Source organism: Hylobates moloch, unplaced genomic scaffold (assembly GCF_009828535.3).
Source record: "Hylobates moloch isolate HMO894 unplaced genomic scaffold, HMol_V3 SCAFFOLD_5, whole genome shotgun sequence".
NCBI lineage: Eukaryota > Metazoa > Chordata > Mammalia > Primates > Hylobatidae > Hylobates > Hylobates moloch.
Genome location: NW_026652280.1, coordinates 10,369,679 through 10,397,135, shown reverse-complemented (window position 1 = coordinate 10,397,135; position 27,457 = coordinate 10,369,679). Strand labels below are relative to the sequence as shown.

The 27,457-nt window shown below is 37.6% G+C and overlaps 1 protein-coding gene and 1 long non-coding RNA gene across 2 annotated transcripts in view; both read left to right on the top strand.

Annotated features, from left to right (window-relative positions):
* The window catches only part of DOK6 (docking protein 6), a 430,056-nt gene that overhangs the window by 64,021 nt on the left and 338,578 nt on the right, over positions 1-27,457 (top strand). The gene's annotated exons all lie outside the window — the stretch shown is intronic.
* LOC131383431 (uncharacterized) lies at positions 579-2,474 on the top strand. The gene is made up of 2 exons (XR_009213439.1): positions 579-860; positions 2,341-2,474. It is a non-coding gene; the product is annotated as an uncharacterized LOC131383431 (long non-coding RNA).

Below are 27,457 nucleotides of genomic sequence, written 5' to 3'. Positions count from 1 at the left end.
ATTATTAGATTTATACAAGTTTAAATAAGAATGCTTTTTATTCTCACCCTCCACTTATATAATAAACTATATCAAATGCAAGTCAATTTAACTTTGTGTGTTTGCTTTGCAGGATAGGGAAAGGTAATTTAAAAATTCATAGAGATGATAATTACTTTTTTTTTTTTTTGGTGGTTTTTATTTGAAAACTCGTATGATCTATAACCTTCCCCGGGGGTGATCCGCCGCCACTAGGGTGGCGCAGCAGATAGCCCAGGGGAGACTGACGTCATCTACTTGCTCATCATCTGCCGGAAATCACAAACATCATGGTTCCCTGCGTGCTTATCTCGGGCTTGGTGCTGCTAGCCTACTTCCTGCCGGCTGCCTCGCCAGAGCCTGGGCGCTGCCGCCCCAGAGATCCGCTGCTGTGGGGATGCCGTGAACTTGGTGGCCGAGAACACAAGACGGCAGCACACGAGAGGCCAGGACGCCAGGACATGAGAGGCATGGAGCCACAGGCGCGTAGAGCGCGGCAGAGGCGCCCCCACTGTCTCCCGTGCCACTGGCTCCTGCAGCTGCCCCTTTAAGGACTGTTTGTGCCGACCCTTCCCCAGGAAGTGACGGCATCTGCTTCTGGGTCGCTCGGGTGCTCTTCAGCCTGGGCTCCACCCTTATCTCATCGTGGCCTACTTGAACCGAGTGTCCGATCTCCCCTACCCGCTGGGTATCCAGCCTTAGCAGGCACCGACTACAACTTCAACTTTCCACCCATCTCCAGGGGAAATTGATTTTGAAAAAACAGGCTGCTGCCACCACAGCATTATGATCCTTTCCCACTGCTGACCAGTCTGTATTTTGTGAACTTCACAAGAGGAATGGTGTGTGCCCGTTCCTCGGCGTGTGTAGGTCTGGCCCCAGTCCAGGGGTCAGCAGGAGGGAAAACGCTTCAAGCAGGCTCTGAGGTGCTAGTCTTCCAGAAAGCAAGGACTGCCCTTCATTCACCCTTGCTGACCTCCCAGCTTTTCTCAGGCCCAGCCCCACGTGACTCTGGAAGCTGGGAGCTTCTGAGCTATCTTTGTTCATCTCATAGCCAAACAGGAGACCCCTTTACAGAACTTGCACATAGGGAAGCTGGAGCCAGGAAACTCTCTCCTTCTCTGGCCTGGCCCTGCTGGAGTGGGTGGGAACGAAACACCTTCAGTGCGGGTGGCCCCCAGGCGCACCTGTTTAGAGCTGCGGATGCCCTGGCCCTCCTTCAGTCATTTATTCTAGGTCTTGTTGGTCCAGCACTGCCCATCCCACCCCATGAGACTCACTCATTGCGGATCCCACCCCACCCTGCCCCTTTCTTCCCCACCCTGCCCCTTTCTTTCCCACCCTGCCCCTTTCTTCCCCACCCTGCCCCTTTCTTCCCCACCCTGCCCCTTTCTTTCCCAGCCTGGAGACTCTCTGCTTAGTATCCAGGACTGTGAGAGAAAGCAATAACATGGGGCGTGAATGGTGGGGTGGGGGGGAATACATACATACGTATATATAGCTTTCTCCAGAAAGTTGTGTGGAAAAGATGCTGGTAAACGAGCAGAGAACAAAGCGTAAGAAATTTTCATTCGCTCAACATGTGGTCGTTGACTTTGACTTAGGTGCTGGGGATAAAGCAATCAGGTCCTGTTAAAGTTTTCATTTTAGAGGAGAGGGCTCAGAGTAAATACTTAACAGTAAACAAAAAATAGATGAAGATAAATGCTGTAGAAGGATTTTTTAGAGTGTGATGCAGCCGGGCGCGGTGGCTTGGCGGATCACCTGAGGTTGGGAGTTTGAGACCAGCCTGACCAACATAGAGAAACCCTGACTCTACTAAAAATACAAAATTAGCCGGGCGTGGTGGCATATGCCTGTAATCCCAGCTACTCGGGAAGCTGGAGGCAGGAGAATCGCTTGAACCTGGGAGGCAGAGGTTGCGGTGAACTGAGATCACGCCATTGCACTCCAGCCTGGGCAACAAAAGCAAAACTCCCATCTCAAAAAAATAAATAAATAAAAGGGTGATTTCAGAGATGAAGGGCAGCGAGGAGGCCACCTGCTGGCTCCAGGCGAGAGGCCACCGGTGCATCAGGGAAGTGCCTTTCGGAGGTTAGGGAAACACTTGGTGCACTTGAGGAACAAAAATGAGGTGAATATGGTGGTAGAATTGAATAACATGTTTGGAAAGGTCAGTGGGAGACTTAACTGAGTAGGGCGTTGTAAGCCGTGGCATGCTGCTTGGATTTTACCTGCAGTTCTCTGAGAAGACACTGGAAAGTTTTAAGCAGGGATTTGTCCTTCTCTGATTTATGAGTTTTTTTTTTTTTTTTTTTTTAGAGAACACTGGCTGCTGTGTTACAACTGGGTGGGGGGTTACAGGGAGAAGAGAGAAAAGGATCAGGGAGACCATTTAAGATGCTCTGGTGATATTACAGCTGAAAGAGACATCTAATCAATAAATATCGAATGAGCGAGTGAGTGCATTGCCATTTGCTTCAGGAAAACTGTCACTTGCTCTGTTCAAATAGAGAATTGTTCTCGGTTGAGCCTGAAATATAGAGAAACTTTCAAATCACCTGATACAATTTGCCTCTACTCTCAATGATGAATTCTGTTTTGCCCTATTTTTTATTTCAAGTTTCAAGCAATCTGGTTTCTTATCCCCTAGCACAGTTACTTACTTTACAGTGTTGGTTATGGAATAATTATAAGTAGTAGCATTACTGTTCTAGTTTACATTTATTTCCTCAGCAGGGACTGTGGTCAGGGCTTTACATGCATTATCTCGTATGATTTTCCCCAGCAACTCTTTAGTTAGGTAACATAAATATTCCCATTTTACTTATGAGAAAACTGAGACATAACCTCACCTAGGAAATAGTTCCTTTGATTCTGATTTACAAAAACCCAGAAAACTACTTAAAATACCTGTTTCACTTGAGGTTAAAGAGATATAATAGAAACAGGTGGGCCTACTAACGTATTTCAGGCCAGATTCTGAGTGTGAGCGCCCGGGCAAGGTAAGGTTTCTGCGCATACGATGAGGTTCCCTTCTTCCTTGCACTGTACCACTCTCCTGAGTGTCTTTGTAATGAGAATAGCCCCAGGGACCTGCAGACCTTAGAAGAAAAGGTGGCACATCATATTCTTGCCTTAGGGTCTCAGATTTCTGTGCTAAGTCCACTACCTGGGCTCTCCTAGATTGCATGTGCCTTGGAATTGTTATCTGTTCATTGTTGCAATAAACAAAAGGTGGCTTCCTCCTCCTGCCAGGTCTCCCCTAGTGCTCACTGACGCCCACAGGAAAGGAAGTTCTCCAACTATTTCTAGAATCTTTTTCTTTGCCTTTTTTCCCAATCCCTCATCAGGAGAATTGAAAACACACACACATACACACATACATGTACGGGTAGACACACACACACGGGATCTCATTATTTCTTTAAAGAAACATTTATTTTTCTTTTCATTTGACCTCAGTCAAACTCTGGTCTAGAGGCAGACATGGTAGTCAATTCAAAAACTTCTTTATAAGAAACAAAGAATTTCAAACATAGGTCATTCGTATCATGTTGTTGTATGTTTCGTTCTTATCCATGTTGAAAAATCTCATACTATTTGAAACCTCTTCAAAGACAGTTGCTGGCATTTGCTTCCCTTGTTTCATAGCAGTGCTAATATGTAAGTTAGCGAGAAAAACATATTTTATGTTTAGCTCATATGATAAAATACAGATGTTACAAGTATCAACTTGGTTGGGAAAAAAAATTAATATTTTTTTTACTTTATATAACTGATATAACCCTGCTTTCCAAAGATGAGAGAGAAGTTCATACTTGCTGTTTCATTATAAATAGGCTTACCAAGTAATATAGGAATACTGTTAAATTTGAATGTCAGGTAAACAATGAGTAATTTTTGAAAATATGTCCAATGAATAATTTTTGAAAATATTGAAAAATACAAATAAAAGTTATTTGTATTTTTATTTGTTAAATATGGCAACCCTAATTTTTAAACAATTTTAAGTGAAAACTTAAATATCAAAAAGATGTTAAAAGGCCCCATCAACTTATATAATCACAATGGTGACATCATGTTCCCTCATATTCCCCCAGTAGCTAGAGTGGTTCCTGTCGTGGTTGAGGCTTAGTGGTCCCTATTTACTCAGACTCACCTGATTTCTTTCAGCCATTGAAGATCCCTACATATCAGCTGTATTTTCTATCTGGAGTCTGTCAGTCTATGCTCTGGGGACAACTAGACCCTCACCATAGTGGCTCGCTGGCAGACCAGTCCCATGTCCTTCTAGGTCATATGCAGGGATTTTTGAATTCCTTCCATGTCACAATGTTGCTGAAGGAAAGAGACTCTAAACCACTATTTCATGTTCTTTCTCAACCAAATAATCTATGTAATGATTTTAAATGGCTTTGACCGCATGTCTTGCTATGGAATCCACTGTCTCCTACGATTACAAATAGAAGCAGGATACGTTCCTTCTGTGCTGTCCCTCTTGCTTTTAGCTTCCCATCCACCCTATCTGGGTTTTTCTATCGCAGCCCTACTGGAAGTGCACACCTTTGCCCCATGCACCCAGGCTTTTAAGACTCAGTGAAAATTCAAGAAAGTCAGCTTTCAGACTCAATCACACATTTATTTCCTTCTGTGGAAGCCAAAAGTCATGGAAAGAAGCTTCATTAAAATAGAATTTTTAGGAAATGAAAATATATTGCAAAATAGTTTTAAATCCCTCATATGTTAATAGAGATTTTATTATATGTGTCCTTGGTGAGGGGGAGCCTCCTTTCCTTCTTTCCTCCCTCTCCCCTCCTCTCACACACTCTCTGGTTTTTGCTCTGTCTTCTTTCCTCTCCTTTCTCCTCCCTTCTTCTCCATCTCCCTTCCATTCTTCCTTTCTCTCTTTCATTTTCCTTTTTTACTTTCTTTCTTGAAATCATGTGTGAACAATTATAAAAGCAACATGGCCCCCTGAATATTGGAGAATCAGAAAAGCTTTGAAAGATTGAATGACTCTGATGCTGAATTTTTCAGTTATAAGGCAAACTCTCGCCTCATTTATTCTAATATCAATAAGAATTGTCCATTTTAGACTCATCAGAAAATATGTGCTTAGATCTTTAAAATAAAAATTTTACCTATAAGCAATTTGCATTTGACTTTTGATATGGTTTGTACATGGTTTAATGTATTCCAAAGGCCCATTCTTTGGAAAATGTGTTGAAACTTCTTATAATGCCATTTTTCGATTTTGAACCAACTTATATAGCACTCCTTGGGGAACTGCCAGTGCCTTCTTTGGCAAGAAAATCTTTGGCCATAGGATAACTAAAATAGTTCAAAAGCTTTCCCAGTGCAAAATTTAACAATCAGTGTATTCAGAGCTAGAATAATTCTTGTCAAAACAAAAATGAATTCAGTTTTGTAATTCTTGTTAACAAATGGATATAACCCCTTTAGAAATCCTACAGCCTGTGATTTTAATTATCTATAGCAAAAACTTGCACTAAATTAAACAATGTAACAGAATGTAATGTTTTAACAACAATGTATCCATTCTACATACTTAAAAATGATTCATATTAAAAATTTATATTCTTATATCACAAAAATATAAAACCTGAACCAAATAATTATTTCACTTCCAAGTTCCAGAAGGGTACATTTTGCATAGACTTCAACATATCAAGATAAAAACTCACTAAATCACTCCTGAAGGGATGATGTAGCTAATAAATACCAGTTATATATTTTAGGAATTTTTTTTTTTTTTTTTTTTTTTTTTTGAGACAGAGTCTTGCTGTCGCCCAGGCTGGAGTGCAGTGGCGCAATCTCGGCTCACTGCAAGCTCCGCCTCCCGGGTTCACGCCATTCTCCTGCCTCAGCCTCTCTGAGTAGCTGGGACTACAGGCGCCCGCCACCACGCCCGGCTAATTTTTTGTATTTTTAGTAGAGACGGGGTTTCACCGTGGTCTCGATCTCCTGACCTCGTGATCCGCCCGCCTCGGCCTCCCAAAGTGCTGGGATTACAAGCGTGAGCCACCGCGCCCAGCCTTATTTTAGGAATTTAATCAACTTTAGCACAACAGAATAAGCATTCGTATAACATATTCCACCATATTGGAAAAAAGAAAATGTGGTTAGGTAGAGGAGAATGTGGGAATCTTACTTTCACAGAGTAAAGTTGGAAAAACAAAAGTATTGATCTTATCAGGAATAAGTAGTTTCCAAGGGCATGCAGTAACACTGAGCATTAGGATTCGACCCAGTGGAAATGCACTAATATTAATTACAAATTCCCACTTAGTATTTAGAAATGTTCCCCTAATGAGACTGCAGAAAATCAAGTAACTTGACATTAGAAGTATGAAACAAAGAAAAAATAAGAAAGCATTATCACAGAATTGGCAAATAGTTTAACTTTTGCAGAGAGAAATTCAGCATTTTCTGTGCTGCCAAACATTGCTGACCATACTTTCCTATGGGAATCCTCATTTAGATGGCCCCGCCTTTACCTCGAATTGTGTTCCTGGAAATAAGAAAGCTCTATTTTTACTACCATCATCCCAAGCTATGTATCTTGAAAATTTCATTGTTCACTTTATGTCTTGTTCATAGATATCTTGAAAAGTCATTGTTCACTTTAGATATCATCAGCTCTTCTAGTAAATATGCAACAACTATTCCTACTTGCTTTCACTAGAAAAATAAATTTCATTCTATTAGACACAAGTTAACTTTCCAGTTTTACTGAACACACATTAAACAATATGAGCCACTTATCATAGCTATCTAATGTTTATTTTTTATTCTTTTATTGTTTTAACTTTTATTTTAGATTTAAGGGGTACACGTGTAAGTTTGTTACCTGGGTATACTGTGTGATGCTGAAATTTGGAGTATCGTTGGTCCCGTCACCCAGACAGTAAGCATAGTACCCAATCATTTTTCAACCCTTGCCGCTCTCCTTCCCACCCCTCTTACCTCCAGTAGTCCCCAGTGTCTACTGTTGCCATCTTTACATACATGAGGCCTGGGGGTGGTGGAGGTTCCACTTACTTCCAAGTAAGAACATGGGATATTTGGTTTTCTGTTTCTGCATTAATTCACTTGCTGCCCAACATTTTAAATGCAAGTCTTCACAGGCAGTTTTTTTGTGAGTTTATCATATATTATTTTTCCCTAGGATATAAGAATGGGTTTTGTTTTCTGGAAATATGCATATATGTGAATTTTTTCTACCTGAAGAATATACATAAGAGTAAAACATTTTCTAGGCTTTCCTAAACTCTTTGTCTAATATTGAATATAAGTACCTGAGAACTCAGGAATTTTGTTTCTGTTTTTTTAAGAGCGGAAGAGAAATCAGAGGAATTCTTGAAAGGCAGGCGTAATCGTCACTTCGTCAGTCAGAGTTCCCGGAGGAAATCGATGGCACTCTCAGAAGGAAGGATTAGAGAAGCCTTATTCTGGACAAGGCAGTTAATAGACAGGTTTGGGAAACCAAAAAGAAGAGAAAGCAGGAGGTGGCCTCTGCCACCCCCAGGCCCACAGGAGGAGAGAAGGGATTGGTGACCCTCATTGGAGTTGACCTTGAGAAAGGGGCCACCCATCAGGAACTGGGCTTGAGGAGAAGAGGTAGCAGGAAGCAGGAAGCAGGTAGCAGGGCCGACTGCGGCCTGCAGAGAGGGAGTGAGAGAACAAGGAGCGCTCCTCCTCGCTTCCTCCCATCTCTTGCTGGAACTTTCCTTTGTCAGAACCCCATTGGAAGCATGGAACATTCTCATGCAATCCATGAAGACCAGCCTTCAGGACAGCAGGACAGAGAATAGTGAGACTGAAGGAATCTAAAGGGGTCAGTGGAACTTATAGTTCCCATGGTTAGATACACAGGAAAAGGTTACTTGGATTAGTCAGGTGATACATGCTTTACCTGAAGTCTTAATTCTGTGAGTGCTGTGCACAACCCCATCACTGAATTTATTTATAAAAAAGGCTACTTGTAGCATAAAAATAGTATTGTTTTTAAAGATAGATTTGGTATATGGATGACTATGTATTGTTGTATGCTTTATGTGACAATCCCATGGTGATGATGCTGTTTGAAATATGTATTTGAAGTTTGAAATAAACTTTAGAACAACATTTATCTTTTGGGGGATCCTATCAGCCCACAAGTGTGGAAGCAGGTTTCGAGATCCATTCTAAGCCCAAAACATCAGTTCCACAGATTGTTGAGACGAGTTTGTCCCATTGGAGGCTACAGTGGTAGGTAGTAGGGTGTACCTGGGAGCAAGTGGTCCTTAACTTTCATCAAGATCAAAAAGTGTATGTTTTATATTTTTGATCAAATAAAGCTATGTCTCTAGTTGTATTTCTTTGTTTGCCATAGCAATGGAAAGCTTAAAGCAAGAGGGAGTCTAACTGTACCATTCATTTTTTTTAACAGCTGTGACTTGAGCTTCTATACCCCCAAAAATATGAAGTCCTGAAGATGCAAATAAACAGTATTTATTCCTCCATTTCTCTAAAACATTATTCATTTTATATTTGAATAGAAGCTAATGTATATTTAGTACAGGCTACTCTATGCATGTTTTAAAATTCAAAGATTACCCAATTCTTGTTTTTGGTTAGGTATACTGTGACTGTATAGAAATGTCAAAGAAAAATTTTTGAACATCGATAACTTTTAAAGTGATTTCCTCCATGATCAATATTCATTTATCAGTTCAACAGCCAAGAAGATAACCTTACATATTAGCATGAATTTGACTTAAAATGAGGTTTTCGTATCTGTTATCTTCCTTCTACATTTGGTTTATTTAAACCTAACTGTGAAAAGAACACTACTGTAGTATTTGAGCCTTTAGCTTTGATCTCATTTAGGCCGAATCTGTCACAGAATTTTTCAGTGGTGAATGAAATTTAAAAAAGTATTATCATTAACAAATGGTAAGGAAAACTTATATTGTCTTTCTTTTAAGCTACAGAAAATTACACTAATATTACCGTAAATTGAGTGTTCAAGTATTAATGTTCATTGCATTGATAAATTAATCTATACTTCACAAAATACTTGAATATGTGTGTGTTTATTCTATACTCCCATTAGCTCAGTGTGGTGGAAGAGAAAAGAGGATTTCTGAATCATGCTAGTTTGGGCACTAGACTTAGTATTTCGTGCATAGTTTAAAAATCAGATTAGCAGTCTTATTTTAGCGTAGGGCATTTGCTTGTTAAATTATATCAGCCATCATTTATTCTAAGGAATTTTCTTGCACGTTGAACATAAATCCATGTTTTAGGGCTTGAATTTCTAACCTGACACCTATCTGATTTGGTTCTTCCTCCCCTCCCCTTCCTTCTCCTCCCTCTTCTCCTTTGTTTTCTTTAAATCACTATTAGAAAGTAGTCACTTTAAACTTACTGTTTTATTTCCTATTCTAAAAAAAAAAGGGAAAAAATAATTAACGCTCTAGTTCCCTAACTACAGCCTCCTCAGTCAATTTGATCATTTTCTTTGAGAACAAATTCAATATATGCCACTGTAAGATTAGTGTTGTTTTCTGATTCTGATAATACACATTTATTTCATGATTTTTTATTGGAATAATTTTAATTTACAGAAAATTCACAAAGATTGTACAGAGAGTTTACTATTTATCCAGTATCCTCTAAAGTTAACATCTTCCATTACCATGATACGTTTATTAAAACTAAGAAACCAATATTGGTACATTACTATTAACTAAACCCCACAATTTATTTGGATATCATGGGCTTTGCCACTGATGTTTTTTTCTCTGTACCAGGATCCAATTTATGATACAAAATTGCACTTAATAGTTCTTAAATTTAGTACAGGTTTTCAGTTATAGAAAAAGACTACCAGATTATAGTATAGATTTCAATTAAGATAAATTAAGATAAATTAAGACATTTTCAGTATACATCCAATTTAGATATTTTGTCAGTTTCATTTTTGCTAAACTGTTTCTCAAGTGCTCACCACACTGAAGGATGCTTGCATTGGGAGGTAAGGAAGCATGTAACTAAGAGATAAATGCATGTTGCCTGTTCTCGGGAACTGGTGGTTATTATAAACTAAAATAGAATAAACCAGGAAATAGGGTATTTGCCAGAGGGAGGAGAGGAATGGAGATATTAAGTTTGTAGTAAACAAGTTTAGTCCTGAAGGATTCCAGTGAAAAGTTAAAAATATGAGAATAAAAATCAAGGAAGAGTTCTTAGGTGACTCAGACATGATACAGTAACATGAGTTGGTATACAAGCTAGCAACATGTGATACATTTCACAGTATGGGCTAGAGTAAGGGAAGAATGTGATTCCCATACCTAGCCCTCAGTATAAAAGGGATGTCGAGCCAGTTAATATATGAGATGAAATGTAGGAGCATGTTTTGCAGGGTTCTGGGATTATGGGAATACAACCTTTTCCTCAGCTTTTACTTTGCTGCAGATGCATTTTCGGTAATATGGTCATAATAATACACTTTTATAGAATTAATTCTGAGCTCTTGGAAGGAACCAATTCATTAATAGAAGTTAATATTATGTAACTTAAAATATTCTTCTCCAAGTAATCATTAACTTTGGCAAATTTTCACACAAGAAAAGAAATACTCCTTATCACCTGTGGTATCAGTTGGAATGGAATTATAATTTCTTACCATGAGCAGAAAAAAGGTATTTAACACTCTTAAGTTGAGATATAAAAATAATTGAGCAAATTGCTTAGAATTTCATAAAGGGCTTTGAATGAAGGATGCCACTAATATGATTAAACATTTCTTTTGCATCTGTTTAGTCTCTTGTGAGTGTGTGGTAGGGACGAGTTTAATTTAATTATCAGAAGCATTGATACATTTAGACACAAATCAAGAGGGAACAAGACAATTTCAAAACTTATTAGTAAATTGGGACACTCAAAACTCATTTATTTCTCCAGCATCTAAACTAATGAGGTGTTACAGTCTATTTGTTGACATATTAATAAAACTGAATGCCTTTTTATTAATCAAATACGTACTCCTTGAAATGGTAAAATAAATACAAGTTAGTAGCAGGATAACTCAAAATAAGTTTAAGATGAATGATGAATTTTAGTTTTTAAGAAATATCTTATGGACTCTGTATCATTTTAAATATCCTTACTGGTATATAATTTAAAAGATTAAAGCTAATAAATGATACATGTGGGAAACTGTTTCTTTTTATTTCCCAAATGTCATCTAACTTTTGAGATGAAAAGTTTACCACTCATTTTGATAGGTTAAAATGAGTGTCAAAGATATGAATCTTGACTATAATATTGACAAGAATCAGATTTTTTATTTGCTAGTTACATATCTGTGAGTAAATTAATCTATAGAAATGAGGTGTCTAATGTATCTAAAATATTTCTAAAATATACCTAAAATATTTTAAGGCCTTTTAAAATATTTCTGTAGTCTCTTCTGTAATTAATATTCTCTGAATTTACGTAAAACTACCTACCCCTAGTGATGCATCTAATCTCTTTGAATTAAGATCTATTTGTCAGTTGAACAAAATGATATTGCATAATCCCTCTGCATTCTGCTATTCGAAGGCATCTTGGTGTAGTGAGAAATGTCTTACACATGTGGGGAAGGAGATATGGAGATATGACTTTGATATGACTGAGGTCACAATACAGTGTGACGGTTTTAAAATAGGCACAGAATTATAGGCTGAGGGACAACAATAATCCACGTATGTGATATTAGTTAGGGCAGGTTTTACTTTTCAGGCAATGGAGATTGGTGGCTGTCCCAAGTCAGGGAACTGTACATGAGAAAGGCTCTGGAGGACCCTGTGAAGAACTCACACATGGTCCTGAGATGACTGGATGGCCGGGGAAGCCCAATCTATCTACCTCCAAAGTGAGAAGTGAAGGAAAGAGATGTTGGCCCTTCTCCCACATTCTCTTTAAAGTCAGCGCCAGAGGAGTAAAGCTTTGGTAGGGGATTGGGAGACCCAGCCAAAACGAGCACACACCTTCTGCCATCAGGCACTTGGAAGAGAGGGACAGAAATGGCCAAGCCTTTTCTCGTTCACATCCCTTGACGTTCATATCTGAGAGTGGAGAGGAGCTGAGATATCAGTCACGTGTGTGATGGGGATTTTATTTTATTTTTTATTATTATACTTTAAGTTCTAGGGTACATGTGCACAACGTGCAGATTTGTTACATATGTATACATATGACATGTTGGTGTGCTGCGCTCATTAACTCGTCATTTACATTAGGTATATCTCCTAATGCTATCCCTGCCCCCTCGCCCCACCCCGTGACAGGCCCCTGTGTGTGATGTTCCCCTTCCTGCGTCCAAGTGTTCTCATTGTTCAACTCCCACCTATGAGTGAGAACATGCGGTGTTTGGTTTTTTGTCCTTGCAATAGTTTGCTGAGAATGATGGTTTCCAGCTTCATCCATGTCCCTACAAAGGACATGAACTCATCCTTTTTTATGGCTGCATAGTATTCCATGGTGTATATGTGCCACATTTTCTTAATCCAGTCTATCATTGATGGACATTTGGGTTGGTTCCAAGTCTTTGCTATTGTGAATAGTGCCGCCGTAAACATACGTGTGCATGTGTCTTTATAGCAGCATGATTTATAATCCTCTGGGTATATACCCAGCAATGGGATGGCTGGGTCAAATGGCATTTCTAGATCTAGATCCTTGAGGAATCGCCACACTGTCTTCCACAGTGGTTGAACTAGTTTACAGTCCCACCAACAGTGTAAAAGTGTTCCTATTTCTCCACATCCTCTCCAGCACCTGTTGTTTCCTGACTTTTTAATGATCGCCATTCTAACTGGTGTGAGATGGTATCTCATTGTGGTTTTGATTTGCATTTCTCTAATGGCCAGTGATGCTGAGCATTTTTTCATGCATCTGTTCGCTGCATAAATGTCTTCTTTTGAGAAGTGTCTGTTCATATCCTTCACCCACTTTGTGATGGGGTTGTTTGTTTTATTCTTGTAAGTTTGTTTGTGTTCATTATACATTCTGGATATTAGCCCTTTGTCACATGAGTAGATTGCAAAGATTTTCTCCCATTCTGTAGGTTGCCTGTTCACTCTGATGGTAGTTTCTTTTGCTTTGCAGAAGCTCTTTAGTTTAATTAGATCCCATTTGTCAATTTTGGCTTTTGTTGCCATTGCTTTTGGTGTTTTAGACATGAAGTCCTTGCCCATGCCTATGTCCTGAATGGTATTGCACGTGCAGTGATGGGGATTTTAAACTGGGCTTGGCACGAGTCTTCCAAATGGAAAATTATCAGAAAACTAGAGAGGGGTTCATCCAAGTGTTATAAATAGAACGGGACTGACAATTTTCTTACAGCACATTTTGGGGAAAGAACTGAAGAAAAATTAACTTCGTGTATGTTTGTATCCCATGGAATTTAGAACATTAAGTGCCCTCATGACATATATGCTGGAAAAACAATTCTGTTCTAGGCTGAAGCTGCCCATTACCAAAGTGAGAATATATAGTAAAATTGGAAATGACAAAACAAATTAATATTTCATAGCAGCATAAATATGATCCATTTTAGAAATTTTTTTTTTGTTGTTGTTGTTGTTGTTTTTTTTTTTTTTTTTTCTTGAGACGGAGTCTTGCTGTGTCACCCAGGCTGGAGTGCAGTGGCGCGATCTCGGCTCACTGCAAGCTCCGCCTCCCGGGTTCACGCCATTCTCCTGCCTCAGCCTCTCCGAGTAGCTGGGACTACAGGCGCCCGCCACCACGCCCGGCTAATTTTTTGTATTTTTAGTAGAGACGGGGTTTCACCGTGGTCTCGATCTCCTGGCCTCGTGATCCGCCCGCCTCAGCCTCCCAAAGTGCTGGGATTACAAGCGTGAGCCACCGCGCCCGGCCTAGAAGTTTTAGTTTGTGTATCTTATGTATATCTCTGCTATGCCTCCTTTTGTATATCTCTGCTAGCTAGGAGCTTCTGTTATAAAAATTATTGTACAAAATAAGAAACTATATGAAAAAGGATGAAATAAAAAACGTGATATAAGAAATATGAGTTCTGTAATTTGAAAGAACCTCTACAGTAATTTACTAAATGCTGTTCTTCTAAAAATTATTTATTATTCTTTTTATTTTTTTAACTTTTAAGTTCAAGGGTACAAATGCAGGTTTGCTACATAGGTAAACTCGTGTCATGGGGGTTTGCGGTACACAGATTATTTCATCACCCAGGTATTAAGCCTAGTAGCCATTAGGTATGTTTTCTGATACTCTCCCTCCTGCCGCCTTCCACCCTCTGACAGGCCCCAGTGTGTATTGTTCTTTGTGTGTTCATGTGTTCTCATCATTTAGCTCCTACTTATAAGTGAGAAAATTTACTATTTTGTTTTCTGTTCCTGTGTTAGTTTGCTAAGGATAATGGCCTCCAGCTCCACCCATGTCCCTGCATGAACCTATATCTGGAAAACCCCCATAGCCTCAGCCCCAAAGCTTCTTAAGCTAATAAACTTCAGCAAAGTCTCTGGATACAAAAAATCAGTGTGCAAAAATTACTAGTATTCCTATACACCAACAACAGTCAAGCTGAGAGCCAAATCAGGAATGAACTCTCATTCACAATTGCCATAAAAGGAATCATTGCTGTTCTTTAATGATACAGTGATGTTATTTGATGAAAGAGTTTTGAGGCCCCATCTATCTTAGAAGACTCATTCTCTTTACTCTCTTGAAAGCTGTTTCAGCCTCTTTGGAAGGAATAGGCATCTATCTTTCCATAGCATTGAGACAGACTATGAAGTACTCACTTGTCTGCCAATTTCCTCTCTAGTCTTTGCTTTTCTTGGCTGCTGCTTTCTTCTGATCCCTTGTAACACGGAGTCCTTGTAACTCCATTCTGCTTAGTGAACTGCAGGTGCCATTCAAAGCTCAAGAAAGTCATCCCTCCAGATTGTGATAGTAAGTTTGCAGGATAGACTTGCTTAATTACAACAGTGCCTTAGCATGCAGGCTTTCCTCATGCTTGCCTAAACAAAATTTAGAAATGAAAAGGGTTAGAGATGCATTAGTCTTTGTGGTTTTTTCATACTGGTTGTGGCATCTCCGCTGTTAATTGCTTTCCTTTAGTGATTAATATAATTTTTCCATCCATTAATCTATATGCCAAACTGGGTTTGTTCACTTGATTAACTTAAATATCTACATGTTTTTATTTTTTAAATTAGCAAAGATGTTTCCCTAACAGTTTAACAATTAATCCTAGTGTTTTATTTGTCTGTTGTGTTAGAAAGCAAGAAGTTGAGGGATCCTGCTCTTAGTGGATATCATTGTGACCCTAATACATGTTGAATTATTGTTCACTTAATTTATAAATCCTAAGGCCTGAGCCTTTCCAAAAAATAAATTAAATGTTCAATAGGTCTCTAAAATCCGAGACTGGCTGAAATGTTATTCTTATAAAGCATTTTGATCAACTGGTTTCTATGTAATATGTATATGTCTTTAAAAGACTCAATGCTTTCTTTGCTTTAAGTAACTGAGATATTTATTTTATAGAAGGAATCCAAATAAGTGTTTCAGCTTCGTATGCCTGCATAGAGATACTCAGTTGATTTATTTTTGCTGATGGGAACAAAGCCTAAATTTAGAAGCTATCTTTCTTTTATAACACTGTACTAAAATACTTTCAGATGTTTTCGAGTTTTATATTTTGTATTTGTTCAATGAATCAAATAACTAATATGGCAAAATCTAGAAGGGTTTTAAGCTTTGTCTGTCATCAAGTAATACTGAACCATTGCTCCTAGAGGAAATACAGAGTTGGGTTCTCAGAGCCTCAGGTCACAACACTTTTACCCACAGATCAATACAGAAACTTGTTTTGATTGTGTTTCTATTGAAAAACATCTCATGTCATACATATTCTTGATTCATTAACATTGAACTCACGGCCAGCAGCACTGTAACTCATGCCTGAGCTAAGCTTATCTAATCATATTTTCTCCTTCAGGTGCACCACAGCCTTCTGCTTAGGAGCCCTGGACCGCACTTCAGCACTGTGCTTAGGAGTTATTTAAATGGTGACATTGCCAACAAAAAGTGCAAAAATGTGGAAATCGTGACTAATAAATAGACCTCTGGAAAAGACACTTGTTTATAGTTAGGAGAGCTGGAACAGGAAGGAAGAGCGTCACCTACTGGGCTTGGGCTTCAGCTGGGAAACTTGTGCGTTGGGTGACTCAGATTTCTCCCTTTCTCTTTCCGAGAAAGTGCAGTGAATATTGATTGGGGGGTTACAAGTGCATTGTAATGAGTAGGAGAATTTGCAAATACAGAGTCCACTAATAGTGAGGGTCACTTGTCTCTTCACAGTAGATCGTTTGCACATCCCTTTGGGATTTGGTTTGGGATTTGAGGAATCAAGTGTTCAGCAGATGATGCAACAGCAATGCTCCTGGATTCCCAGTGGTTCCATGATGAGCAAGGGCAGCAAGTGAGAGGACATGCTGAAAGCCTTGCTAGAAATTTGTCGTGATTTTAGATCTGTTGGATCTAATTATATATTTTTAGTGCTATTTCATATATATGTATTTTTCTTAGAAATCTATTTTAATGTGCTTTATGAAGTCTCTTAACAGATCGGAGACTAAAAAAGAAGAAAAGATCCTTTACCCCAGACTATTGAAGGCATTGCCTCATTCAGTTGGCCATTTCACTCTGTCCCATGGATGCAGAATAAAGGCAAGAGGGCATAGGATATCCTGCATTTGAATCCCCTAATTGTTCCCTGATCCCAAGTCTGTGTCTGAGAAATGAAGGTTTAATCCTTTTTTGTGCCATTTTGTCCTAAGATTCTTCAGAGGAGTGAAGAAAGTCCTGGTTGACTATTGGCTCATTTGCTTTGTCTGTCTTAGGAAGACAGAAATTGGTAATGTTCTAGGAATGAAAAAAATTATCTGGTCAGATTTAAATGACTAGACAAGATGTTCTCTGGCTTCACTGAAAATTTTAAAGTAAAATATACAACATATCTTGCCTTCAACATAGGATGAGATCCATTAAATTTTTCTCTTTCTTCACCTCCTCTACCACTATAAAGTAAAATAAATTTAATAATATAACCTTTGGAAATATTTTAATGAAAAGTCTCCAACTTGCTTTTTTCTTAATCTCTAGAGTGAAATGATGACAAAAATGAAAAGTATATGTGTATGTGTGTGCATATATATATATAAACATATTTCCACAAGCTCAAGATCATCTCACAAGTACTATTACTCATTAATTTACAGTAAACATTTAGTGACCACATTCCATGTTTTAGACATGGTTCAATAAGTATCTCCATAATGATTTTGTTGATCAATGATTGTTCAAAGCTGCTTTATAATTTTTTTAATTATTCATTTTCTATCGATGGCTATCATCATTATGTATCTATCTAAATCTATCAATCATCTATCTAGCTGTCATCCATTTATCTATCTAAATGGTAGAGAATTTGTGCAGCACTTGCAGGAAGAGATAAATGATTCAAATAAATTAGTACATCAGTACATGCTTGAAAAGTTATACAAGGTAGATGGGTGATTATCAATCTATGTGTCCTATTGTCCACAAGTGGTCAAAGAATAGAAAAATGTAGTTAGACGAGAAGACCACTCCTCTGTTTGAAGAGTTAAAGGAACTTTGTAACATGAACATCTTGAGTTGGCTGGGGGTCCTCTCCCTTTTGTTTACCTGAGACCCAGCTGGTCAAAGTCCCACCATGTTGAGACCAAACCATTTGAAGGCTCTTGTTTGCCATCACAGAAGAGTGAGAGACTGCAGGATTTTACCTGACCTTCTACTAACTGTGCTAATGATTTTACCTGGCCTTCTGCTAACTGAGCTAATGGTGACACTAGGTTGCTGTTACAGATTAGTCACAATGTGGCCCTTCCTAAATGCAGGGGGCTAGAAAATATGGAGGGCAGATGTAATGTGTGGTGCACTGTCTCTACCACACCAAATGAGTAGTGCGGGGGATTGGATTCTGCTTATGAACTGAAAACGTTTTGCAACTAGTACTTAAGTCACTGTGTGTCCTCAATGACTTTCTTTCAGGCATTGGGCAAGTATGGATTACTTCTTTTGTGGATATGACTTTTTTATTGAACCCATTGTTCACTCCATAAAATACTTTGATTTATGACAGTGATCTTTATAGACCTAGTGCTGTGTTTTCAGAATGATGTGCTTAGAAACCTAAACATCTACAGAGGTACTTCAGGAACTCTCTATGCAGGAAAGGGAGAGATCAAGTGGGCAGGAATATGGCCTCAACTTCTGGTTCCCTAAAAACGTGACATCGTCACCTGCTTTATTCATTGCAGTTATGAGGAAGGTTTTGTTACAAATTTAAAAAGTTTATCCTACTGAAGAATCATTTGAAAACCAATCATATTTTACGGGAAACTGCTTTGATTTATCACTGAATTGACTTTAAGGTCTATAGTGTAAAAAGATGAAATTTGATGTTCTTGACAACCAGCTTATTTGAAATGTCAATACAATATAAGAACGCATGTCTTTGAAAGGTTCGTCTTCACAATTGAATCCACTTGTGATAAATATCATTATGTATGATAAATAAATCTAGAGGTCTAATGTACAGCTTAAGGACTACTATAGTTAAAAATATTGTATTGCGTACTGAAAGTTTGACAAGAGAATAGTTGTTAGGTGCTTTTACCACACACACACACACACACACAAAATAACTGTGAAGTGATGGATAGGTCAAATGCTAGACTGTAGTAATTATTTCACTATGTGTATGTATATCAAAACATATTGTTGTACAACTTAAATATACACAATAAAAATAAATAAATAAAGATAAATTTTGACCACATATCTGCTTCATGATATTAAAAGAATCTTATTTACTTGATATTGGAGTATTTTAACCATCTAATTCTAGTTTTAAAATTAATTTGTTACTTTTTATTTTATATATTTATACATGAAAGTTGGATTTTTCTGAATAAATCAATAATACCAAATCAAAATATTAACCACTGAAAGCATATTCATAAGTTAATAATCTCATAGTAATATATATTATCATAGTAAATACAGATATTATAAAATTTAACATATACAATCGTGGGTTGCTTAACAATGGGGATACATTCTAAGAAATGTGATTTCATCACTGTGCAGACATAACAGAGTGCACTTACAAAAACCTAGGTGGTAGAGCCTACTACACACATAGACTATATGATATAGCCTATTGCTCCTACACTACCAACCTGTACAGCATGTTACTGTACTGAAAACTGTAGGCAGTTGTAACACAGTGATAGGTATTTGGGTATCTACACATAGAAAACGTACAGTAAAAATACAGCATTATAATCTCATGGGACCACCATTACATACACCATTATGTGTGTAATCCATCATTGACCAAAACCTTGTTATGTGGTATATGACTGTGTATATATCATAGTAAATAAAGAAATCATAAAAATTATAAACTCTTAGGCAGAATAATATGTGTGTCAGGAAGTAAAAATGCCTTACAGCAACATGGCTCAAAAGAATTGAAATAATGAAATCTTATTAAAGCATTTATAATAGATTTGAATGAGCTCTTAAAGAGAATTACCCTTTGGAAAAATGCCACTTCATTCATACTAAATGCAGAGCTTTTACTTTCATTTAAACTATGTTACATAAATATTTGACAGTGAAGTCTAAATCATTGACAGAAATGACTATAGAGTTGTTGGAGTCATTGATATTTATTTCCCTTGTGAAACACATTTGTTTCCATTATTTAAAATTTAACTTACACTGGATAAAAATTCTAAATATGGAAGAAAAACAATTGATAAATAAATAATACTGCCTCTGGCCTTTGAGGAAAACAGTTTTGTATTCGGTATCTATTAGAATTTTCTTATTTTTCTCTGGTGCGATTTTAATACATTCAATCACAAAGATGTTTAGAAGTAAACTCAAACTATTATTATAGATAAAAATTGTGTGTAAGGAGGTAGAATTCATCATTTAGGCAACTAGATAAAGATTCAGATTTAAATTTTTTTTGCATTTTCCCTTCGGCGTGTTGGGTAATAAACAACTGGCCAAGACCTTTTCATACCTTAACAAGCTCCTTTAATCCTAGTGACAATCTTTTTGGCAACTAGGAAAGAGGCATGGAGCAGCGGAGCAATGTGCCTTGAAAAATTAACCCATAAGGCATCGTTTATGAGAGTTTCGTCCCTGGATAGCCTCTGAAAATAAAGTTAGCCTCAAATAATAGACAGTCATTAGAAATAAAGACAGACGCTTTAATGCTTGTTTTGCTTATCTGTGCTTTAATGTGTCAACCCCAAAAGTTAGTGGCCGGAAACATTTCATTTTATTCAACTGTTGCCAGGACTGGAAAGCACTCTGCTGGTGTCTCACGCCAGATTTATGGATCTATGGGGTGTTAGCAAAAGGGACTGAGCTTGAAGGAGCTACGTCCAAGATGGTGGGTTTCTCCACTCACAGAGAACAAACAGGGTTTATCCCTCTCCCTGTCTCATGGAGAAGGCTCCAGCCCCAGGCCCTCTCCCTGTGTCTTAGGCCACCTTTTATATGCCAGTTGGCTCTTCAGAAACACGAAGCAGAAGTCCTGCATCCAGTTAATTATTGTGCCTGGGACTGAGATCACTTCATTCAGTCATATGCTGTTGGCCTCAGCAATTCAGAGGGTCTGTGCAGATTCAAGGAGGTGGAGAAATAGACTCCTCCCTTAACGAGAGAGGGCAGGGCCACATTGCAGAACATACGATGGGAGAGATTTCTGCAGCTGATGTAAAATAAAACCTACCACAATTCCTAATCTGAAAAAATAAATATTTTAGAGATGGATATTCTTTATATTGATATGTCAAATAATAATCTATTGGTAAGCAAAAAAGCAACTAACCAATAAAACCCTGTAATAAAATTCCATCTACCACATTCATTTTTCAATTAACACGTCCTTAAAGAAATTCGCTTATCAGTAGAAATTCAGAAATTCCAGTGAGAAACTTTAAATTAAGATTAGGAAATGAAGGGGTAAACATTCAAACATTCAACTCAGTTTGAGAAGAGATGATGTTTATGTCTAAGGGACTCTAGAATGCAATACAAATTGGTAGGAAATTTTGAGAGAATGTTTTCTAGGAAGAATTTTAACACAGACATATCCTGTCCATTCTAGTAAGAAGAAAATTTAGTCAAATCATTCTGAATAGAATTTTCTGTCTCATTGCAGACTTCAGACATTTAAGGCTTATATATTTATGTGTGTATATATCCATATATATGTATACATATATATGTGTTTGTGTGCATATATATATATATATCTCCAAGTATCCCCTAAAACTAAGCTTTTTTATTAATATATGTTTCATTTATTGAAATATACCTGATCTTCCCATAAGTATTATTTACTCATTCTCTTTTGGTCTATAAATGCCACTTCTTGGATGAATAACACATATGAAGCAGGGAAAATAGGATATTTCATAGGTAAAAAGGTTTAAGTTTTTAAAATATATAATGTAACATTATTATAGTCATTATTATTATAAGTAATAATGTCTACATTCTTCTTTTGCAGAGTATAGACACTTCTTGTTCCTTTATTGATATCTTTAAACATTAGCTTTACTAAGAACATATTTATAATTAAGAGTAAATTAACACATATAAACTGATCAAGCTGTTGAAAAATTATACATGTTTAGTTTTTGTTTAATCTGAAGGTACTTTAGGAAACCTTAGGAGAAACAGTTTTACAATTCATGAAAAGTCTTAGTAAGAACGATAATAGGACCAATTAAAACAGTAGTGTGGGTTTTTGTTTTCTGTTTTTTAGTTTTTCCTATTTCTTCTGTGTGCGGTGATATTCACAGAAGTTCACTATTTCAACCTAGGCCATAAATCTGCCGTCCAGAATGGAGATCTAAAATGTATTCTGGAAACTTACACCGTGTACTTTCTCAAACTTGAAATTTAGTGCTTTTGATCAAATTCTAATGCCAGTGGCTGCACCCACATTTTGTTGAAGGTTTTATTTTATTCAAATCTATCAAATGAAACTTTACACAGAGAAGTCTGGAAATACTAATTTTTCACTCAACAAATGTGGTGGTTATGTCTCTCCGGGCTAGTTTTTTATTCAATGAAGGAATTTTTATTTAGTAAATCTTAAACCTACCACAGCATACTTTTCTTTTTAACTAACAATGTTAAGGAAATTTACTTTAAAAATAGCGTTGGTTTCATTTTAAAGTTTACATTTCTATGAGTGTTTGCTATGGAAATACCATCTGCAGTTTATATACACCTATTTTCCTGTTTGATGTTTTATATTGTTCTTCATTCCTTATTTTTCACCCCCTTTCTTTCTATTGTATGTTAATACTGATCTACTTTCTGCTCCACTTTAGGGTTGTAAGTTTCCTAACCCTGCCTTTCCTGTCAGGGCCTGTTGGGATAGAAAGACGGAGAAAGGAGGAGAGTGAAGGGAAGACGCACCTGTACGGTGTCAGTTGCTGTCTTCATCTCTGATTCAATAATTTCTGTCTACAATTAGCCTTGGCACTGATAGGATATGTGTGTGTGTGTGTGTGTGTGTGTGTGTGTGTGTGTGTGTGTGTGTTGTGTGTGTGTGTGTGTGTGTGTGTGTGTGTGTGTGTGTGTGTGTGTTGGGGGGCATCAGCCTCACTTTTCAATGTCCTGTTACAGTCTCAAATTACCTATTTTTCACCTTTTTCTATTTTATAAATCCAGTGGTCATAAATTAGGGATCAAAGATTGAAAAGGGGCATTTCTAGATTTGAGGAGGTCACTAACATCACAGGCTTCATTGAGGAAAACTGGGGCAAAATCTGCCCCCAATGTGTGAGGAGCTGGAAGGAAACTGATCTCTGGTTTACTTTCTCCAGGTTTATACTTTGATGTGAGTGGATTATCCTTTTATTATTTTCATTAATATGAAACAACCAAAAGTCCATTTTTTTAAACTTTTAGTGCTGACTTTAGATGTTTACCCCTTTTGCTGAGGAATGTTCCATCGATGTTTGTAGAAGTTATGCAAGGCAACTTCTGGAGAGAGTCAGGAAAGAGGCCCTGAGAAGCAGGTAACAGGTTATTTCATCAGCTGGAAAGCTTTGGGCTCTGGATCTCCAATTCCAGAGTGGGAGATCTTAGCCCCTCCACATTTTGAAGATCTCTGCCCTGCCTGACATCTTTCAGAGTTTCAGGGAGCATCCTGCTTTCACTTTTGACCTCTGCTTCCCACTTGTTGCTTTCACAAAAACTCTTTCTGGTCTAGGCACAGTCTAGGTTCCCTGAGGGTCCCAAACAGCCTTGATGTTCCACTCATGTAGAGCCCACATGTCTGAGTCTTCTCAGAACCATGGTAAAATGCCACGGACTGGGCAGCTTAAACAACAGAAATTTCTTTCTCACAGTAATGGGAGCTAGGCTGTCCAAGATCAAGGTGCTGGCCAAGTAGGTTTCCTTCTCTAGCCTCATCCCTTGGCTTGTACATGACCACAGTCTCGTAGTGTGTTTCTATGACCTCTTCTTGTGCTCAAGGGAAGAGAAAGGGGGTGGGCTGTCTTGTGTCTCTTCTTAGAAGGGCACTAATCCCATAATGAGGGCCCCAACCTCATGACTTTATCTAACCCTAATTGCTTCTTAAAGACCCAGTCTCCAGATACCATCACATTGGGAATTGAGGTTTCAACATATGAAACTGTGGTCGAGTGGGACACAAACATTCAGTCTTAACACTGTGTCTCCCTCCCTCTGTTTGGGCTGCCACCCACCATCAATGCTTCCTGCTCCCCACTGGTGCCACCAGCTCATTAGGCCACAGTGTTGCCACCTCAACGTTCTTGTCATGTGTTTTAGTCCATTTTCATACTGCTATGAAGAAATACCCAAGACTGGGTAATTTATAAAGAAAAAGAGGGCCAATGGACTCACAGTTCCATGTGGCTGAGGAGGCCTCACAATCGTGGGGGAGGGTGAAGGAGGAGCAAAGTTCCATCTTACATGGCAGCAGGCAATAGAGCAGTGCAGGGAACTGCCCTTTATAAAACCATCAGATCTCGTAAGACTTATTCACTATCAGAAGAACAGCAAGGGAAAAACCCGCCTCCATGATTCAATGACCTCCTGCCGGGTCCCTCCCACAACATGTGGGGATTGTGGGAACTACAGTTCAAGATGAGATCTGGGTGGGGACACAGCCATACCATATCATCATGATTCACTTATGTTATTCTCTTTGTGTCACTTCCTTTTATGTGAATGTCACTGCTACCTGTACTACTACAGCCAGAACTCCTGTTTATTGATCTGTGACCATATTAATAGAGAAATAGGCTCAAGTTTCTGATTGGCTCAGCTCTTATTGATGGAGTCTATAGGGTTCAAAGAGCTGTAGCTTAAGTTTTATACACATAGAGCTTTTCTACTAAATGGAAAATAGCTGGGTGCCTTGAGAGAGTTTCCATAAAGAACCACTGCTGAATTCAGAAACACAAGTTCACTAGTTAGATTGCTTCTAAAACGATCACAGCATATTTGGTGATTTGGCCATACGTTGATGCCCCACCCACCTTTTCCAGCTTAAATTCTTACATAGTTCTGAATCCCAACTTTTCAAAATCTCTTCCAGAAAACTTTTCAGACTCTGAAGAAATTGTCAGTACAAATACTGAAGGTTCATCAGCTCTTTTTCTACTTGCTCACATAGGGATAAACGGTCCACTTCCAAATACTGAAGGTCCATCATCTTCCCACCAGCGATGGGCCATGGGCCAGGGCAGGGAGGGTAAGCCCATTTCCATAGTGCTGTGTACTTGCAGTGATTTCAAATTAATAGCTTGAAATCAGCCATGGTGGGGGGAGTGTGTACACCATGGAAATTGACAATACTACAAATCTAAGCTTTTTTGAGGGGAAGGAGTCCAAAATACCAGTATTAGCACCATGATTGATTATGGGTTACCTCAGAAATTTGCCTGGCTTCCCCCTTCCCATTGGCGTTACGATTTTACTTCATTTAGGGTCCTGTTTCTTTTGTTAATTACAGAATAAAATTTACATTTGTAGGTTTTTCCTTATCCTTCTCTTTCTAATGCATATGGAAAGCCCTGTTCAGATTTTCATGAATTTTATAATTTTGGCCATACACGATTTGGTATGTCTTAGGTTGATATTTTATTAGCTGACACAAGTTAATATTTCTTTAGAAGGTGATGGAAAAAAACAGCAGTATTTTTTCCAATATATTTCCTCTAAAATACATTAGGAAGAACAGTTTTGAAGTGGTGAATAGTTTTTGGAGTCAAAAATTCTAAAAAAAAAAAAAACCCTATCTTTACATAAATACAGCTTTTAGACAAATTCTGCCATATTCAATGCAATATTGTAGGCTGCCATGTCATAGTTTTACATATTCACAAGACATGCCAATTGTTCATAAGCTGAGATTGCTTGAGAATCAGATTTTGCAAAAGAATTGTCCTAATATATTTTCTATTTTAAGAGTTTAAGAATGTCTGAAGAAAAAAAAAAAGCAAAACAAACTTCTTGCTGTAATGGGTGAATGCTCTGTTTGTATTGATTATGACTTCTTGTCAGTGGTGAAACGCCAGACCTCACAAGGATATCATTAGACAGCAGTCACAGCTCATGCCACCATCAGGAGGAACTCTAGTCCACATTGTTTTAACTGGCAAACTCAATTCCTCACAAAGGCAGGCAGCAATTTGGCTAAATTTGAATTGTTATATAAATGTATGTTGGATAGGATCTTCAAAATTTAGAAAGAAAAAGCTTTAACACTGGACTGTGGAAAGCTGAAGATAATAATTATGAAAAAATGTTTCAAGTTAAGAAGGGGTTTTAATAAATTTGTAAAATGACATGCCTTTTAGGGAAATTTGATTCATTAATAGATGCCTCTTAGCATATACTTAAGCTAGAAAATACTTTTTTATTACATAATACAAACTATTCACTTTAAAAAATCTTAAAATCAAAGACAAAAGTTATGACCATCTACACACTAACATAATAATTTCCCAAGTATTTGAATTACCTCCATTATGTGCAACTAAAACAAGCAAAAAGTAAAAATAAAAATATAACCAATTCTATTTAGTTTTGGTTTTTTTAAATTGAATAAAAACATTTTGAGATCAATGTAATAAAATTGTGAAGTGTTTTTATTTAAGGCCTTGTATTGGGTTTTATATTCAACTTTAGCAAATTTGATCTGCTAATTTCCAAGTGGGTTGAATTTTGCATATGGGTAATATGTGTGTGTACTTATTTCTGTCATGAATTTTACAAGAGTGACTCATGTCTCATTGTGAAATGCCCTCAGAAGGCCGCAGTCCCTGAGCGTTTGCTGCCGGCAGTGGAGGAGCAGATGGAGTTAATTAACATTAACCAATGGCATGGTATATACTAAACATTCAGTAAGTGTTATCTACATTATCTACAATGGCATGGTATATACTAAACATTCAGTAAGTGTTATCTATTAATAGTAATAATAAACACAATGAAAGGAAAATAGTTTAAATTAACCAACCAATGTTATCAGTGCAGAACATCTATGGAGTTTGCTTAGATGATTAATAAATACTTTTACTGTCTTATCTGGAGGAAATGTGTCATTTTTGCACGTTTCCATCTCGATTGGTTAAAATGACCTTCACAGCACAAAGCTAACTATTGAAGAATGATATTGCCTGTCATTTTCTGATATAATAAATACATGTTTGTGTATATAATAAAATAGTTTCTTTTATGCATCATTGTATTCCTTCTAGGGAACATAGTTCTAGGCATTGAAATAATGTTTTCTAAAAAATCAGTAAAAGTACTTATGGCTAAATTTGAGATTCTGAAATGTTGTCTCGTCACATTTGTATTATATGTCCTATGTATGATATGAGTCTCATCATAAATTTGCAAAATGTTTAGCTTGTTAGCAGTGCGTTTCCTAAGGAAGAAACAAGAATCTGTGCTGAATATTAATTCCAGGCATGACTGAGGGTTTTCCAAATTGCAGTAGTCATTTAGCAGGCTGTTATTTGACACAAGACTATGGCCTTGGAGATTGTTTATTGTATCTGCTGACTTGGAATTTGTTTAGAATAGGTTGCCCAGGAGTGTTTCTGAACATGCTGTCTATAAATATATAAATCATCTTTTTTCTTAACTATGCTATCTAAATATATAAATCATCTTTTTTTCTTAACTATGCTATCTAAATATATAAATCATCTTTTTTGCCAACTGGCTAGACATTACCGCTGAGTAAATGGCAATCAATGTG